Genomic DNA, 19,282 nt, shown 5'->3' with positions numbered 1-19,282 from the left:
AACCAAAAAGACAGACCATTTATTGATGCTTCTATGATCTATGCCAGTGTTACCGATAATTGAACTTGAACTAATTCCTCATTGCTGCAAGTACCCCCATAGCCTGTCCAGCTCTGCTCATTCTCCTCTAGGGTGAAGCAAGTGAGACACTCAACTGGGGAGCAAACTTTAAGGGGGTGCCAACTATTCTGTAATCAGCATAAATACCATTGTAAGGCAATATTTAAACAATCAAAATGAATATAAAAAGTCCAGGTGAGTAAAACATCACCATGTTAGACCAAGCCACGATCCATCAGGGCTGAACTGGGGTCAGGTGAATAAGGTGCTGTCATGAAAGGGCAGGTCAGAGCCAGTCTTCAAGTAAAATGCTGACATTTTGGTAGTTTGGGGGGAATTGTACACACAGTTGCAGGAAGCTTGGTACTCACATCAGCTTCCTGTACCTCCAAATAGAAAGAATGGCTTGGTCCTCTTGCCCCTTCACTCTGTTTTGCCTTCTGGTTATTTGCCTTCTAGTTAGTTGCCCAGTCTCTGGGTGGTCCCAATCTGACCTAGTGTCTTTTTCGGCTCAGCTTGCCCATTCCTAATGACATCTTTGGCAGCCATAGCTATTTCCCTCCCTGTGGACGAGCCAAACGAAGGGAAATAACTTGCAAAGCAGTGTGTTGCTTGGGAAATCATCCACCCTGTCCATAGGCAAAGCTGGCTCATCAGTTTTCTATTCTGTGCAACCAAGTACACTTATTAATGACTAAAGTGAACCTTTGTATTATTGCAGTTTTTCTAACTTGGCTGGACTCTCTGCTTAGTGTCTTTACCATGCTGAAATCATGGTATCAGTTGGGCTTGTGCATTCCAGCTTGTAGAGCCTGGGTGTTCTTCTAAGCTCATCATTTACTGGCAGATTCAGTTCCTTGCACTTGTACTATTAACATCTCCATTCTCTTGACGTGTCCCCTTCTCAATCCAACAACAGCCCACTAAATTCTTCTCACGCTTGGAGTTCCTCTGCCTTCCTTTTCTACCTCCAAGATCACATTTCTACCTCCTGTGATCACATTGGGTCTATCCAGAGAATCTACAGGATAATCTCCCTATTGGAAGGCTAGCTGATTAATAACCTTCACTGCATTTGAAAAGTCTCTTTTGCCGCAGGCACCATACCAGAAGGTTTGGGTCCTGAAGAGCAAAGTGGTGACAGCTGTGGCTGGTGACTCTCAGGGAGAAATCTGAGCATTTGCAACTTCTGCTGGAACCTTGGAATCCAACCATCACCATTGGCTTCTTCTCAGCTTTTCTCCCTAAGGCATTAAGAAGATGGAAGTCATCTAAAGTTTAGAACCACAGGCATATTTCTGATGGGTAGAGTCCTACATTGTCACATCTGGGAATTTTGCAGAAATATTTCTTTGGGAAATGATGAAAGACACCCTGAGCTCTAAAACCATGAACCCCATCTGGTCTGGAGGCATGATCTGTTATTCATTCCTATATCCCCCAGTGGGCAGCACCAACCATGGCCCACAGGAGGCACTCCAGAAATGGTTTATTTGAATAAATGAACAGAGAAATGTATTGATCCATCCTAAGCATCTTCTATTTGGAGTTTTTGAACTGATATTTATAGTCACTGTTTCCTACTGGCTTCTTTCATATTCCCACACATGCTGGAAGCATCATCCAATTGTCCGGGCTATCTGTGAGCAGTCATAATCATAAAAACCTTGCTTTCCTTCTGAGAGAGCTGGATGGAACATTTGCCTGATTTTTTTCTACCCCAATCAGCAGCACTAACATATGCATCTGTTTCTCCTGTCACCATTCATGCTTCCCAGGCTTATACTAATGGCCTCAAATGTTTGCTATGATTAGAAACTGAGTGTGTATACTTAGGTCTGGTGTTGCGTCTGACAGTCTACTAGAATTTATTTTTAACCTATTAGTTCACCAACTATTTGTGAAATCTCTTAATCATATTTTTTTTTAGAATTTTTCATTGAGTCCTATGATGAGATTTATATAACTTGGTACTTACTCTCATACTACAAATATACAAACGTGCATCTATTTGTGTACACACAAGACATACACACACACATTAGTACTTACACATACCAGTTTTGTCATCCATGGAGGGGAAATTGGTTATGGTTTCAAACACGAGCCCATAGTAGATAATATTGCCCAACAATTTAATGCATTGCTTTGTATTAGATTTACTTCTTTAATGTCTTTCTGTATACCTGAAGTAATTATAATAGGAAGATATCCCCTGAGTCCAGGAAAAAGGTGAAGAGTAGTGTGAAGTTCAGTAGGTAGATGTGAAAATTTGGGAGACATTTTCTTTATTATACATTATTTATTGGGTAAATTACAATTTACAAATTGCAATTTATTTTCTATATTGTTCTCTTGTGAGTACAACAAACCTGACTTTCTAGACAGCTCTATAGACCCTGCGCAGATAGTTTCTTGACTTGAACCTAAGTGATGACAGACTGTATCAACCCAAGAAATGCTTCTGGCAAACATTCAAGGTCTAGAGTATCTGAAGTTAGGCAGGTGGATCGTCTATGTCCAAATGCATATTACTCAAACTCAGGACTATGAGGAAAGGTTTAGAAAAGGCTCTCTGGCCCTGAATATCCAAACAAAAAGGCACACAGAACAAAATAGCCACGCAAATTTAATCCCCAAACTATGCTAGACAGCAGGTAACGGGGGTGGGCACAATTTGAAGGAAGAAAAAAATTATCAAAATAATGTCGCCTTTACAACTCAGTCACCAGGAAAAATGTAGAATTCCATGTACTAAGAGATCTGCTTTCCCTCACTGCTGGTAGAAAGTCATTTTAATCCGATTGGGTGTTGGCAGTGGTCTGCTGGCCACATGTTATGTTATATAACATCACATACTTTTTAGACAGTTTTTATTATGATTCTGTTTAATGTCATATATCAAAGGTGAATTAAAGCCAGCCCTGTTTTCCTACATTCATTTCTAATAAAAGACTAAAGAGCGGTACTTCTCAGCATAAAGCTGACAAACCACAATGTATTGGTGATTATTTTTCCCAGCCTGGCAAGTTGCTGATTGAAAGAGAAAAGAGAAACATGGTAGTCAGCTCACTCAATGTCAGGGTCACTAGGAGTATCCCTGGGTGCGGGAAGGAACTTCCAGAAGGTACTTCGCTTAGTATGACAATCACAACATTTCAGGGGTATAGGAGTACGTGCATGGGACTTTGGCTTGAAGTTGCAATGCTCACCGAGGTGCAGAGGGAGCTGGCAGTGAAATGTAAGCTAGTCCTGTAATAAAAGCTCCTGGGAGTGCAGAGGATGTCCTGGCATTAGGCATTCTCCTCGTGTTTCACATAAATGCATCCTGTTCTTGGGAGCCGACGAGCAGTGCGTTTGCCCTGGCTCATTCAAATTGAATGTCGGTAAGGAGCGTCCTGGGCAAAGAGAACAGTTTGGCATCTTTGAAGTCCAGGAGCAAGGTTAAGCTGCCGGCCACGTTCTCTGCTGGTTATTGGATGTTTATTTGCTGGCCTTGGTGCACACTTCAGGTACGTTGCAAGGCACCCACTGATTGGGTGACCGATGCCTGCCAGGCACAGGCACCCATGCAGTTTGGCATGGTCAGTACAGTTAAGGCTTCCTATGTGACTTCACGTGTTGCCCCCAAGCTTGCCTAGGATAATATTTTGCTCAATGAGAAAGCTCCTCCAGAGAAGCAGTTTGTGTTGCATTTTTCTTTTGTTCTTTTTCAATGCTGCAGCTTTAACTTTGTCACAGCAAGTATAAGGAGAGAGCGCCTGTGGAGAGCATTTTGCAACATGCTTTTCCCATTAGTTTGAACGGAAGCAGAGCAAAAGCAGCAGCACTGCTCACTTGCTCTCTAGTCATGTGCTATGAGGAATAGAGACACTGTAGGGCAGTGAACCTGAACTTGGCCCTTTCACCCATACTGCATTGAGTGATTGCATGGAGTGGAGTCAAATACCACTTGGGGGTGAAGAGCACTCACGATGACTTGCATTGCCACCGGATATATTAGGAAGACCCCTTGACCGAATCTAGTAATTGAAAGGTAAGCCATGAGTATTTGCTGTGGGGAGCAACATGCATGCTGAGGGTGGGGGTGCATGGGGGGCAGTTAAGTCTCACTTTTCACTTTGGGGGAATGATGTATTCCTCAGATTTTCTTGGCCATTTTATTGGTAGTTGAAAGGGAGAGAATTTTGCCTTGCTTGTGAGTTACAGTTCAGAAGTTACGTTTATATATGATATCTGCTCCTGTTCCTAGCCATAAGCACTGAGAACTTTATTGTACTTTTGTCCCTGAAACAGGAGTGTTCTCAGTGGGAATTGTGGTGACAAGTTGTGACCAAAGAAATGAATGAGTTCACTCTTGGCTGCCTCTGTGTTCTGTCAGGTGAAATCTCATTGTGACAACTCATTCTGTTTTGAGGTAGTTTTGTTAGTTTTTCCAAAATCAAGTAAGAAATGGCTTCGAAGGGCACAAAACTCTGGGAAATGTTTCATTGTCTTAGCTTTCTTTCTGAAGATATACACTTTACCATCATCCCTTAGGGGAGAATCTGCAGGAGAGGGGGAAGTTGTAAGTGAAAGCATGTCGGCTGCTTAGTGCAATTTAGTACCATCTCTTAAATCATTCTTACAGGTGTTGCGTTTAAATTAAAACCCTATGAAATAAGCAGTGTCTTTTGGCAATGTGGGTTCCATGCAAGGAACTGATGAATTTTGTCACTATAAACTTGTGCTTGGTAAATCTCTTGTCCAGTTCTCTGAACTCTTTTACAAGCTGCATTAAAAATAGAAGGACAGGTTTTTAATTAAACCAGGTATTGGATTTGTCCTCAGGGAGCTGAAATGCAGTTATGTCAGCATGTGGACAATGGGAGTCCGTGTTTCTAATAAAGTCTTCATATAAGCTGTGGTTTAAAAATAAGTCTGCTGCTCTTTAGATGATTGGGATATTTTCTTTTATCACCTTATACAACTGACTCTAAAGAATATCTGTTTCAGTTAATCCTTGTTGAGTAGCCACATACTGATAATTCATGATGTTATAAAAATCTGCCTATTATATACACATTATATATATTATTTATTCAGACGTGTGGGGGGGGGGTGTGTCTTTCATGAGACTTTGTTCAAAAGGTTAAGATTTGGAGCAGAGCAATATGTCAGCTGCCGAGGTTATAAGACCTGGAATGGCATGAAGCACTTTTGACATATAAATATTAGCTCTCAAAGAGAAAAGGGATGCTCAAATATGTGTGGGATTCTGTGGCATTTCACTTGGGAAATGCTGGTGATTATCTAGAGATTCATCATGGCACAATGCATAGATCCTTGTTTTTGTAGAACAAACTGTGTGCCTGATCTGAGGATGAACGGATTGGGATGAGGACAAAAATGTAGAGAATGCAAAGTCTTAGGGGGAAATTGGCAGTAGAAGTCATAGTTTCTAATGGATTCTGTGCCGGCTCTAGGGACCAACTGTGTGGTAACTTGGTAGAAAAAACAATTTTGATTGATGACAAATTCTTCTTCCTTTTGCGCCTATAAAGTTACAACTTTACCATCCTTTTAAATCCACTCAGTTTCTTGTTTAAGGTATGTTAGACTCTTCCAAGGAGTATATTTTTCGGTGAATTTTTGAAGGCATAAACATATAGTTTCATGGACTATTTTATAGCATAATGTAAAAGTCAAAATCAAATATATATAAAATGTGTTACTAAATTTTCAAAAATACAGTTTTGCGTAGTAAGTACCAAGATAAATTGAAAAGGCAAAAAGAGCATAGTGTAAGAGGACTTTTACTGGTTTTTCTACATTTTTGAGTGGAATCTAAATTTGATTATCTTCTTACCTTCAATTAGAGAATAGACAACCTTATAACAGTAGAAAGGAGGGAAAATAAGTAATTGAGTTTTTGGCATGTCAATGATTTTTGCTTGAACTGAAGTAAGTACATGTTCACGAAAGCTGTCCAGCGCTCCACTGAGCTGAAAGTTTCTACAATGATCAATTCTTTAAGGACCCAACCTGTTCAAAAGCCAAGTTGAGTTCTGTGACACTACAATTCAAGGATGTCTGTGCTTGATTCATTTCCTAATGCAATTTATCAAAGCAATTGTGATATCTTGTATTTCCAGAGCACCTTTTGTGAAGAGCTCAGAGTGTTTTTTGGACATTATCTAATTATCAGACTGCCAGAAGGAAATAGCAAGTGTACACTATCTCCAGTGTACAGTTGAGATGACAGAGAGACAGAGAGGTAAAGCAATTTATCCAAAATGATTCAGAAAAATGCTGACACATAGCTAGCAAATGATCCAAGGCATGCACCATGGATGAGTCTACCTTACCTTAACAGTGGACTCTGTTAGGTAAGAGATCCTAAGCCTAAAAGGAGCATATTTTCTTTTTTTTTTTAATTTTTATTTTATTCATATGTGCATGCAATGTTTGGGTCATTTCTCCCCCCTTCCGCCCCGCTCCCTCCCTTACCCTTACCCTCCCGCTCCCTCCCTTACCCCCCCCTTACCCCTCACTACCCGGCAGAAACTATTTTGCCCTTATCTCTAATTTTGTTGAAGAGAGAGTATAAGCAATAATAAGAAGGACCAAGGGGTTTTGCTAGTTGAGATAAGGATAGCTATACAGGGAGTTGACTCACATTAATTTCCTGCATTACCTTCTAGGTTAATTCTTCTCGAAATAACCTTTTCTCTAGTTCCTGGTCCCCTTCTCCTATTGGCCTCAGTTGCTTTAAAGTATTTGCATTAGTTTCTCCGTGTTGAGGTCAACAAATGCTATCTAGTTTTTTAGGTGTCTTACCTATCCTCACCCCTCCCTTGTGTGCTCTCGCTTTTATCATGTGCTCAAAGTCCAATCCCCTTGTTGTGTTTGCCCTTGATCTAATGTCCACATATGAGGGAGAACATACGATTTTTGGTCTTTTGGGCCAGGCTAACCTCACTCAGAATGATGTTCTCCAATTCCATCCATTTACCAGCGAATGATAACATTTCATTCTTCTTCATGGTTGCATAAAATTCCATTGTGTATAGATACCACATTTTCTTAATCCATTCGTCAGTGCTGGGGCATCTTGGCTGTTTCCATAACTTGGCTGTTGTGAATAGTGCCGCAATAAACATGGGTGTGCAGGTGCCTCTGGAGTAAGCTGTGTCACAGTCTTTTGGGTATATCCCCAAGAGTGGTATTGCTGGATCAAATGGTAGATCAATGTGTAGCTTTTTAAGTAGCCTACAAATTTTTTTCAAGAGTGGTTGTACTAGTTTACATTCCCACCAGCAGTGTAAGAGGGTTCCTTTTTCCCCACATCCTCGCCAACACCTGTTGGTGGTGGTGTTGCTAATGATGGCTATTCTAACAGGGGTGAGGTGGAATCTTAGTGTGGTTTTAATTTGCGTTTCCTTTATTGCTAGAGATGGTGAGCATTTTTTCATGTGTTCTTTGGCCATTTGAATTTCTTCTTTTGAGAAAGTTCTGTTTAGTTCACTTGCCCATTTCTTTATTGGTTCATTAGTTTTGGGAGAATTTAGTTTTTTGAGTTCCCCATATATTCTGGTTATCAGTCCTTTGTCTGATGTGTAGCTGGCAAATATTTCTCCCACTCTGAGGGTGTTCTCTTCAGTTTAGAGACCATTTCTTTTGTTGAGCAGAAGCTTTTTAGTTTTATGAAGTCCCATTTATCTATGCTATCTCTTAGTTGCTGTGCTGCTGGGGTAAGGAACATGTTCTTTCTGTATGCCAAGGACCCCATCCTAACAATTAGTAGTTAGAGGATTCCAGTGACTTACCTGACATCTGTAATGATCAACTGAAGTGAAACAATGTAGGACATATCCATGGGCTGTACCACAGGGTCACAGAACTAGCAAATATCACTTGAGGGGACATATGACTCCCCTGAGTTTAGACTTGAAATCCATTTGAACCCTATCCTTCTAGATGTCTGTTAATTGTAGATGAGAGAGTTTGGATGCTTTCTCACTCTTGGGATTGGAAGTGTAAACTGACAGGGCATACACTTCAGTTAGTATATCAGTTGTTAGGCATGGAGGCACATAAGCTTGCTCAAAGTTGAAATAAAATCATGGAAAAATTCAAAAGATATATTCTTGAACCCTTATGAAACTTACTCATTCTCTTTCCTCTCCTTCTTTAAGTGCTTATTTATAAAAGAAACTGCAAGTTACAAGCCAAGAAAATGATTTCAGGTACAAAGAAGTTACCAAATAGATACCAAAGCAGTTACAACTTGGCTTCTTATTTAGATTCACATGCAGCTGGACAGCAAGGCAAGAACCTTCCAGAAAAACATTAAGAACTGAGACTGTTCTTGATATGGTCAAATTTTAAATGCACTACCAGTGATCCATGAGTTTGGCCTTGTCAGATGGGGCCTAGAAACCATAGCTGAGAAATAGAGTGCCTCTATAGGGGATCAGATAAAATAGTCCACAGGAAGGCCTTACCCCATTGCACTACTCTGCAACTTTTGCCACTTGACTTGTATTATTTGTACTCTTTGCTCTATCCCCTGCCCCAAAGAAGATTATAAGTTTTTTTTTCTCAAATTGCAAAGTCCTTATTTTCTTTTTAGAATCACAACACCTAGGATTATAAGCTTTCGAGCACAGCAAATTATTTAATACTATTTTTAAAAACCTCGTGCTCATTAGGATACTACCTTAAAGTTGTGGAGGTACTTAACAAGTATTCGCAAAATTGAAATCATTTCCAAAAATGCAGGGCATGATTGACATTCTTAAAATTTTAAGTCTGACTCATTTAAGGCATAGCTATAGATAGGAAATTCCCTAAAAATAAGAGGATATACTGAAACTAGTGGTTCTCAATCAAGGATGATTTTGCTACCCCTCCCCAGTGGATATTTCGGGAACGTCTACATTCTTTTTGCTACAGCTGGTGGCTACTGGCATCCAGTGGGTAAAAAGTGGGGATGCCTCTAAACATCCCATAGTGTACAGAGTCGTCCAACCACAGAGTAACATTTGGCACCAAATCTTAATAGTGCTGAGGCTGAAAACCCCTGATTTCAAATAAAACCCATACCACATTGTTTTATAATGATTTCTTAAATTTGTCTCCATTGAACTCTGTGTTTCTTGGTAGCAGTGGTTTGTCTTGCTCATGTTCGTACAGCCTGGATTCAGCACAACATTTTAATAAATGATGGTTGAATTGATGAATGAATGAATGTTAATGACGCCAGAAAAGGTACTCCAGTATCCTCTTTATAATTAGAAACTGTATTTCTAATCAAGGCCTTGACATTAAATAATCAATAGGGACAATGACAAGTTGCAAAAGCACAGACACAGCAGTCACACATCCTTGTCTTTATTTAAGAAGTCCACTGAGCTTTGTGTCACAGAATGTTATAACAGAAGGAGACTCCAGTGGCATTTGGTTCAACCTCTTAAATTAAAGGTGAAATCTGAGGAAGGCGAATGACTGGCCAAAGCTGTCACAGTTCAGTGGCAGAGTTGGAAGTAGAGTTGTCTCTAACTCAGAGCCTTAGTATGTTATATGGAGATCCTAAGCTGTGGCCATTATGTCAGCCCTGAAAAGGGGAACAGCATATTGTTGTGATTACATGAAGCACCACTCCCAATATAGTGTTCAGTGCAACACGTGAAAATCATATTTACTGTATGGTAGAATTTTGACCATAATCTCATGTGCTATGCATTACCATCATTAATACAGAATTTAAATTGAGGCAGTGTTAGGTCTGGAAGAAACTTTGATAACCATCTCTTAAATGCTTGTAGTCTGCAAAAGGTGGCGAAAAGGCATTAGGAATCTGGAGCTGAATCTATAGTCATAGGAAGGAGAGCCATAGCTCTCTACTCTGTGCTCTTTTTTCACTTATGAGAATATTCCCTAAAATGGAAGATTAGTTGTGAAGGGTATTATGGAAAATTACAGTTACACAGTCAGATAAATTTGTTACATGCCAGGTTAAGCCAAGGTCAGCACGAATGTTTGGCAAAGGACATCTCAGAATTTTTCATATATTGGGTTCTTCTTCAGTAGAGAGATAAAGTACATAGGTACTCTAAAATTTATTAATTGGGATGTTATTTATATTATGTACTAGTGTTCCTCAGAATATACTTTGTAAACTGCTGAAGTCTCTCGTAAGTAACAGAAAAGCAATATGTATGCTTCAGTTCCATAGAGACTTTTAAGTAGATATTTGGACAGCCTGTCTTTTTCCTCTCAAGTCTTTATGAAACTCTTTCCAAGTGGTATGAATCAGTGTGTTGTTTCTGATGGTAAGATTTCCAATTGCAAATCAAGGTTGCAGAGTTGTTTCTGTGACCAGTGTTGTAGAAATAGGCAATGAGGCATTATAAAGTCAAAAACCTGTACTTGAAGTAAGAGAGTATTGCCTGGGCAGCTCAACTACCATCTTTTGTTTATCAATGAAACTGGAAATGACATTCGAGGTCTTAAGTGTGGAGTTTCAATTTGACTGGGTGAGACTGTAGGGCTGGTTAGCTTAAAGAGCATACAACCATGTGATGAAAGATGTCAGCCAACTCACCTAACTGACCTGCTGTCTGACAATGCCAAACAGCTAAGAATCCAGATCTTATTTAGTAATACCAATTTCTTCAGCCACTCCTTTAATCATTATGTATAGTTGTCACAAGGTCAATATTTAAATTGACTTGAATTTATTATGAAATTATTCTGTAGTAAGAAAACCCACCAGCAAAATGTTGCCCTTCTCATATGAAGTCTTCGAGAGGCAATTGGACTACATGAAATGGTGCCTATTTCACAATTAATAATTAATAAACTTGGGTGAAGTTTAAGGAAAGCATATTTACATGTAATTAATAAGAATGAAAAAGGAGTACCAAGGGCATTCTAAGAATGATCCAGTTTGAAACTGAATCATGACAGACAAAAACCTTCCCATTGACTTATAAATAAATCAGTCTAAAGGGAAAGCAAGAAAGAGTTTAAAGTGGTGCCTTGTTATTCCTCATTAATTTTCCTCCTAATCTCAACTTTAAACTCTTTAAACATAATTCTTTTTCAGAAATTTGGAATGTGCACAAGCATCTACTTTCAGATGTTTTGACATGACCTACCTCTACCTTCTTTTCACTGAACTTGGTGAATTTCAAGTTCGCTGAGATCCAAACCGTACTTAAGAAATCATGTGAAGAACACCACTCTTTGACTCATAATTGGAAAGAAATCCCAGGCTGTCAGAGGGAAACCAGATAGTCAGAGCTAAATCTCATAACACCTGCAAGGAGCTCAGTGCAGTTGAAATTGCCACCAAATGAAATCACCTTCAAAAAAGATGAAAATTTTATGAGGGAGAACAGCTTGAGACAGTTGGTGCCCCAATGTAGACTAAATGGTTTATGTAGTGAGGGAATGGAGGGGAATCTGTACGCAGTCAAGGAGAAAGTGTGTCAGTGGATCGATTAGGCAGGACTTGTTCTAATTCTTGTGGTTCTACCGTCAGCTTGATAGATTTGCTCTCCCAGCATTCTGGGGTCTACTTAACCTTCTCAGAATTTGTCTGTCATGTATATTCAGTACACTCTTTACGTATCCCATTTGCTTTCAAAAAATAGAACCAAGCAAAATGAATGATCAGCTTCTGTGCTTGTCCTACTGTATGCACTCACCATCATCTTTGCATGAGAAGCCTAGCAGTTCCTGTATATTTTTACCTCGTATGTCACCGGCTACAAAGGGATGAAGTAGCAAGTTGAAGGAAGAGACACAGCTCACAAGAAAAAAGGGTTTTCACCCAAAGTAATAAATGGAGATGGAGATAAATGAAAGGCCACGAAATTTGTGATCAGGAAAGGAGGTTATAAAAAAGGAGATACAGCTATTTTGTGGGGTGGAACACTTGGGGAGGGGAAGGTGATCCTGCAAAATCATTATGGACAATTTGTTTTTCTTCTAATTATCCATATCAGGAGAAAACATTTGCTGAAATTTGGCATTTATGCTAGAAAGGGATCAAAACATCCAATTATTGGCAAACAAGACATAAAAGATAGCTTTCTTAATTTTATTGAAGGCTATTTTTCTGGACGGTATTTAGTTTTAACTGTGTGTTCATGTTGTTCTGTTCCTTTAATTACCAGGTTAAGCGCATCATAAAACAATGGGGAAGCCATCCTTTCTTTGTTTCTGTGTGTCTAATGATATCAGCAAGCTTCTTAGTAACAAAATTTGCAAATGAAACCTTGACAAATGTTTTTCACTGTTTTTGGATCCCACAAATATCCCTAGGGGCTCAGGTACATTAAACTTGGGTTAACATCATTTCAGGCAGACCTGATGATTAAAGGCTGTTTATTTCTATTTTACAGCATTAAATCTAAGCCTCTAGGAAATTCTAAGACAGATTAAATAATGTGAAAGCAACTGGCTGAAAGATGCACAATGGAACACGAGGTTTATTGATTATAAAGTGAAATGAATCTTACTCAGAGGCAGGAAGGAAAGTTAAGTCTACAAAGAAAGCTTTTTAATAAGGTATCATGATTTAAGAGAGCTTAAATCAGGTAAATAAGGAAAAAAACACATTGAAAATGAATTAATCATGGATCAACATCTTGCTGGAAATCTCATTTATGAGATTTAATAAAAATTATATTAGTAATGTTGCTGGTCCTAATTTGCTGCACTGGCATTAGTTCAAGAGTTTCCTACCTTTTTTTTTTTTGTATGTTTTGAGAACTAGGAGAGCAGTATGGTATAACAGAAACAAACCCTGATGACTGGGAATATAGTTCAATGGTTGAGTGTTTGTCTAGCATGTATGAGACCCTCACTCAGTTCCATCCTTACCACCAAACAAGTGAGCAAACATTAGTATTTTCCACTTATTCTGCTCTTCCCCAAACATCCAATAGATTTGCCTTGTATATTGTTTTTCCACCTTTGATAGACAGTGTACATATTTATTGGTAGTATAAGCAGCCACTGACTACCTCAGTTGCCATTTTGAGGAATATTGCCAGTATTACCTGAGAAATGCAGAAATCTTTTAAAACTAATATACTACAACAAAGTAATGTACAGCAGTACAAAGAATCATCTGCTCTCATAAAGACCTAATGTTTTAGTGAAAGAAATCAGATAAAACATATATGCTGCAAAATTACTGGCATACAAAGACCAAGATAATGTACTACTAATCTATGGCAATAAAAGTGAGTGAGAATAGTGGTTACTTCTGGTAGCCACGTGGATATTGACTTGAAAGGCATATGAGGGAAATTTTTGGCAGCTGGATATATTCTATATATCAGCATGAGGCTTAATACACACACATATATATACACATACATATATATATACACACACATATGTAAAACCTTGTCGAGCTGTAGTCTTAAGATTTATGTACTTTACTATATATGTTAGACTTCAATAGTGCTGTCTAAAAGTCTATAGACACAAGATTTACTAAGAATAGACTTACCATGTGATCTAGCAATCCCATCTGTGTGTATTTACTCAATAGATTTGTAATCAGTTTTTTGAAGAGATATCTACACTCCATGTTCATTATAGCAATATTCAAAATAGCCAAGTTATATAGTTAACTTAGGTCACCATCAACGTATGAATGAATGGATAAACAAAATGTGGCATGTATGCACAAAGGGATACTATGGAGCTTTTAAAAATAAGAATTTCTGTCATTTGTAACAACATCAATGGAGTATTTCAGGTGATGGCTCTGATAATTAGTTTGGTCTACATTGTATTAATAATCATCACTTTGTGCTCCATAAAAATATACAGTTATAAATCAACTTACAATAAAATAAGAAAATTAAAGACATATTCTATTGACTATTAAAGAACTTTTTAAGCAAGAAAGAAGTTTTGACTTGTGACCATAATATTATTTTGTAAATTAATAATGATAACAGAGACCTTTGCTAACATTTAACATGTGCTGGACACTGTCACATAGGTTTTGTCACTTACTTGTCATGAAGCTTAGCAGGATAAGCAGTCTCATTCCCATTTTAAAGATTTCCATCAAGACCAATTCCTCCTCAGATATGCTCTAGATGCTAGGCTTAGCTCTTCTGAGGTGTTACCCTGGATTCCATTACGAAGTTCATGAAATTGTGATAGCAGTAGAAGTCAAAGTGGAAAGTGGGTTCTGATAAATTGTTAGCTTTGATTGCTATTGTTTCAAGTCTTCCTAGAATATTTCGAGTGCAGTTACTGTAAAGTACAAGAGATAAAATGTTGAACTTCAGCTTTGCAATGGAGGAATGAGTTCATACAGAAGATCAATGGCAGTTACCAAAATTCAGTGCCATTGTGGTTTTATTTTTTTCAGTTTGATGACAGAACTTGTCAACGGCATAGTATAAAGAATATGACTCTTATAAAGAAAAGAAAAATAAAATCTTATAAAATATAGATTAAATAATTTGTCAATAATCAAGATATGAAGTTTTTCCTATTTGGTGATGATCCCTTTTTAGAAAGTTCTAGTTTATACCAAATATTTGTATGTGAAATATTCACTTTTGCTTTCATTTCTTTGCCTTTCAACAATGTGAATTTTTGCTCAGTGTTTACTAACCTGCATTACTTGTGTGCTGTAGAATGCTTGATGAACTTAGATAATACAATAAAATATGTAAACTTGGCTTTCAGACTCACTTTGTCCATCACAAATTAGAGTAGTCAAATTGTGACTATGTGACTGAACCCTTAGCAATCAACCTTTATATCCTTCTCATTTCAGAGAAGGCTTGAAGTGGGTATCCCCAAAGGCATAGTGTTTTGCTCATGGCTATATTGCTCAGGAGTAAAGAAGGTAAGTTTGACTTTACCTCTTGATGTTTATCAATTGTTTCCGGATCTTTGATGATCATTCCAACTATATGGTGAACTTTTAGGGACCAATAAAGAGTGTTGATGGAAGTCACCTCTTTAATTTATTCTCCCATATGTCTCACCAATTTCCTTGCAATTCAATCATTTCCAAGGTTTCTAGATTAGCATGGGAAGGTCTCAGAACCTGCTATGGTCAGTCCTTTGGAACAGAAGTCCTAGAAGAGGTGCTCAGTCAAGACCCAATAACTTAGAGCTGAGACCCTTCTGAACTTTGATGCACAGACTTCACACAGACTACTTCTTCAGAGAAAAGTTCCAAATTCGTTTAATAAGGAAAATACACAGTGACTCCTACTAAGGAGTCATTAAGGAGTCATTGGTTCCCACTCCCCACTTCCTTATTCATGTGATTGAACACTGAGAGGGGGAGGCACCAACACAAATCAGACTCCTGGCATTGAAGGCCATGTGTTGTCAAGAAGGAGACAAATAGCTTCTCCAGTGCAATGACTTGGGGAGAAGTTATTGCTACCTGTAGACATGTATGAAAAATGAGTCCACAGAGTGATGCACTGGCCCTTCACGCCTCATGTCTGTTCAGTGTGACTGGAAGCAAATGAGGGAAACTTGCTGGTTATTAGCTAGATTTACTCACACTCACCCTGACTCCAGTCTCTCCATGCATCTCACGCAGACAGTCTTAGCATTTGAAAAGCAAAAAAGCCTTGTGAAGTTATCTGATAGCTGGTCCTCATTTTAGAAATGGTGAAAAGGATGTACAAAGTGGTATAGTAACTAACTGCAGGAGAATTCACTGTAAGCCATGTTGTCTGACTTCTACACAAGAGCTCTCTCCTTCCTGATGTAACTTTGCTTGAGGTCTATGTTGGGCCACCTACATGAGTGCCTCAGGGCTAAAGGACATCTGGCCAGAGCAGGTGCCTACGGGCCTCACCATCTGTAGAACTGCAGAAACAAGATTTTTGGTTACAAGGAGTATTACCTTGAGGCTTGCTTGGTGAGTCCTGGGTCCATGCCTTTGTACCACATTTCAACTGCCTGGCATTGTCTGGCTCTTTCCCAAGTCGGGTCTTAATAGACCCCAGGCCAACCCTTTCCAACAAAACTTTCTGAGAAGATGCAAATCACATAGCTGTTGAGTGCTTGAAATCAATACAACTGTGCAAGGGAGGAACAGAAATTTTAATTCTATTAAATTTAATTATAGGAGCAGCATGTGACAGATAACTGTCATTTTGGACAAACTCTCTTCTTTCCTTTGTAAATTTTCAATTTACGTCTCAGTGTCTGCATTGTTTTCTTTCTGCTTCCCATATCTTGGAGGTGAGACCACAGCGTTTAATGGAAACTAAGTCAAGATGCAGTAAAAGATTCTAAATAAGATGCTTACTTTTGAAGTAAGTATCAAGCCTAAGTAACAAACCTGAAAATTCATGCATAAGATGTGAACAGGTTGCATTCATTCATGGTTTGCAGGTTAGGGATTAGGGACTGCAAATCCTGCTTGGGACTATCTTCTGTAGTTTTCTACCTCTCTCTGTGCTTTTAAATCGCCAGTTCTTAAAGAGAAGCAAAGGCTCACTGGTAGGATTGTAAGAATTGGCAAGTCCAAAATATAGAATTATTTATGTGTTTATCTAGAATTCAGATGTAACTGGTGGTCTGTATTTTACCTGGCAGCCTTAATAATCTGTGTACTTATTTATTTAGATGGGACTGGGGTTTGAACTCAGGGACTCATGCTTGCAAAGCAGGCGCTGTACTTTCTGAGCCACACCTCCAGTTCATTTTACTCTGTTTATTTTGGCATGGGGTCTTGCAAACTATTTGCCCACGCAGGCCACGAACTGAGACCCTTCCAATCTCAGTTTCCCAAGTAGCTAGAATTCCAGGTGTGAGCTATAGGCACGTGGCAAATCTGTGTATTTAAAATAGTCATTCTACCCTTTTCTCTGTTTCAAGAAAAAAGTAGGAAAAATTATTACACATAGCTTTTTCTTCTTTGCTTTTCATTCATATGTCCTTAATCGGATTTTCTTGACCCCAGTGGTAATTTTTTAAAAGAAGATACATTAATCTAAATTAATCAAAATTAAGATGTGCTTGGCCTATCTTGCCCTATCGGTTGGAAAACAATTAAGTAGGTATTGAACTAAAGTGTAAAGAACTGAATTTCTAGAATCATTATATCCACTAATGTCTATTCCAGAGGGGCTATCTGTACACAGGCCCCTATTCATCTGCTTTTTCTTTTTTAAGCAAGAGCATTTTTGTTGTTACTGTTTTTAGAACAAATATACTTGGCTTTTTAGGAACATGACAGAAGACATTGCCTTTTGACTAATGTCTGTCTCCAGAAAGATTGGGAATTTGCACATAATTTTCTGCAAAGTAATCCATTTGTCAAGACAGCATTTTCACCATTGAGGGAGTACAAGGTAATAAAATATTTCCCTTCAGGTCTAACAGATGCATTAAAAAAATCAGAGCTTTTAAAGACTACTTATGAAAGAGAGAAATTTGTAACCAGTTTGTAAAATGAAGTAAAATCACTGAGTATATGTGTTTTCTGTAAAACGAAGAAAAATTACTTTATATGTGTGTTAATAAGAATAGACAAAGTGTTAATGTCAATATGGAAATATCATGACCTATTCATTTTGCCATCACCAAGCAATGACTGTCACAATTAAAAAGTAACATTTTGAAGAGCAGACTAGAATATCAGGGTAACAAGGGACCATATGTGTCTGTGCTGAATATGAGAGATGATGAAATGAGGAAATTTAAATATTTTGGATAATGAAACAGAATACTGGTTCTTCATCAAGGCCAAATGAATGTTTCTCTTCTTATTCAGGTTTTGATTTAATGACATTTCAAAAAATTTTAAATATACTTTCTGATAAATGTTTTTGAACAGTGTTAGTTGCTCTTTCCTGACCTTTTTTGACTACTCAAGAATTACACTGTAGACAAATACTGCCTGTTAGTGCTACTCTTTGTCTGTGCTTCATTTGCCTGTTTGTCATGCATTCTTTCTTCTTTTCCTTACTTCCTCCTCCTCTTCATCCTTTTTCTTTCCCTCCCTTCCTTCCTACATTCTCTGTTGTGACAGTCAAAAAGTCATTTTATTTATAAATTCAGTGTAGCATGGAATAGACCAGAAGAGTGGCAATACTTTATTGCTTTCATCTCCACATTTGGATATGTGTTCGGACACAACATACTGGCCTGTGGCAGATATACAGTGCAGGCCATGCCTTGGTAAAGATTTGGGGGGTAGCGGTACACACATATATGGAGGTAACAATGGATTCGATTTTCATACAGGCCTGTGTTTTCTGGCATATTGTTGGTTGGCTTTTCTAGGACTCAGCAAAGCCTGGATCCAGCTTGCCACATCTGAACCACGAAATTCCATACTTATCTGGCTGTGTTAACCAACTTGACAAATAGACATCTGTTGGTATAGGTGTTAGCACTGACCAATAACCATTGTATCTTCCAACTGGTGATGTGAGGCATAATGTCAAATTAGTTTAGCTTATTGAGAAGCATAACAGCAGATGAATTATTCCCAGGAGGAGATTGTAGATGATAAGGTATGTAGACATCCAATGAAACCTTTCCATGTTCCTTTTTGGATATGAAAGCCATTAAGTTAAATTGAGCCTGTTCATTTTTTTTTTAATTGAGATCATGGTAGAAACTACTACAACTATCAAAGATTTCTCCCAACTAATAGGTTAATTGATTTCCAATTACTCATGGAATAAAAGACGAATATGATTTTTTTTGTGTGTGTTTGATACTATTGTTGAAGTATCAACACTGGTAGGCAAGTATTCTACCACATGAGCCATGCCCCCAGCCTTTTGTGCCCCCGCATCCCCCGCTTTGGTTATTTTTCTGATTGGGAATCATGCTTTTTGTCTGGGGCGAGCCTTCTGGTGCTATCCTTCTACATTTATTTCCCTTCTAGCTTGGATCACAGTTATGCACCACCACACCTAGCTTGTTTGCTGAGATGAGATCTGATCTTGTTACTTTCTCCCCCCCCCCCAACTTGAACCACCATCCTTCCAATCTAGCTGAATTCTTGGCCAAAATTTGATAATTTTTATGAGTATATGGCTATTATTAATGGAGTTGTATTCATTCTTACAGGGAACATATCACTGTTTTATCTATTCATGCTTCTTATAACCCTTTCTTTGCTTTGGCTATAATAATGGCCACACGTTTTACTAAATGCTTATCTACAATTTAATCTTGGCTTAAATCTAGACCAGACATGAGT

General features: G+C 38.3%; 1 protein-coding gene across 10 annotated transcripts in view; it reads left to right on the top strand.

The window, feature by feature from the left end:
- The window catches only part of Frmpd4 (FERM and PDZ domain containing 4), a 763,802-nt gene that overhangs the window by 446,615 nt on the left and 297,905 nt on the right, over positions 1 to 19,282 (top strand). Inside the window, exon 1 of one of the 10 annotated variants that reach the window (XM_074064148.1) lies at positions 3,122 to 3,572. The exons of 8 other annotated variants lie outside the window; for them this stretch is intronic. The gene's annotated coding sequence lies outside the window, so the exon portion shown is untranslated. Of the gene's footprint in view, positions 1 to 3,121; positions 3,573 to 3,675; positions 4,097 to 19,282 lie in introns of those variants that run through there. One more of the 10 variants, XM_074064146.1, reaches the window with a different exon arrangement.

The sequence above is a fragment of the Castor canadensis genome, chromosome X (assembly GCF_047511655.1).
Source record: "Castor canadensis chromosome X, mCasCan1.hap1v2, whole genome shotgun sequence".
Classification (NCBI taxonomy): Eukaryota; Metazoa; Chordata; class Mammalia; order Rodentia; family Castoridae; genus Castor; species Castor canadensis.
This window is presented reverse-complemented; position numbering and strand designations above follow the sequence as displayed.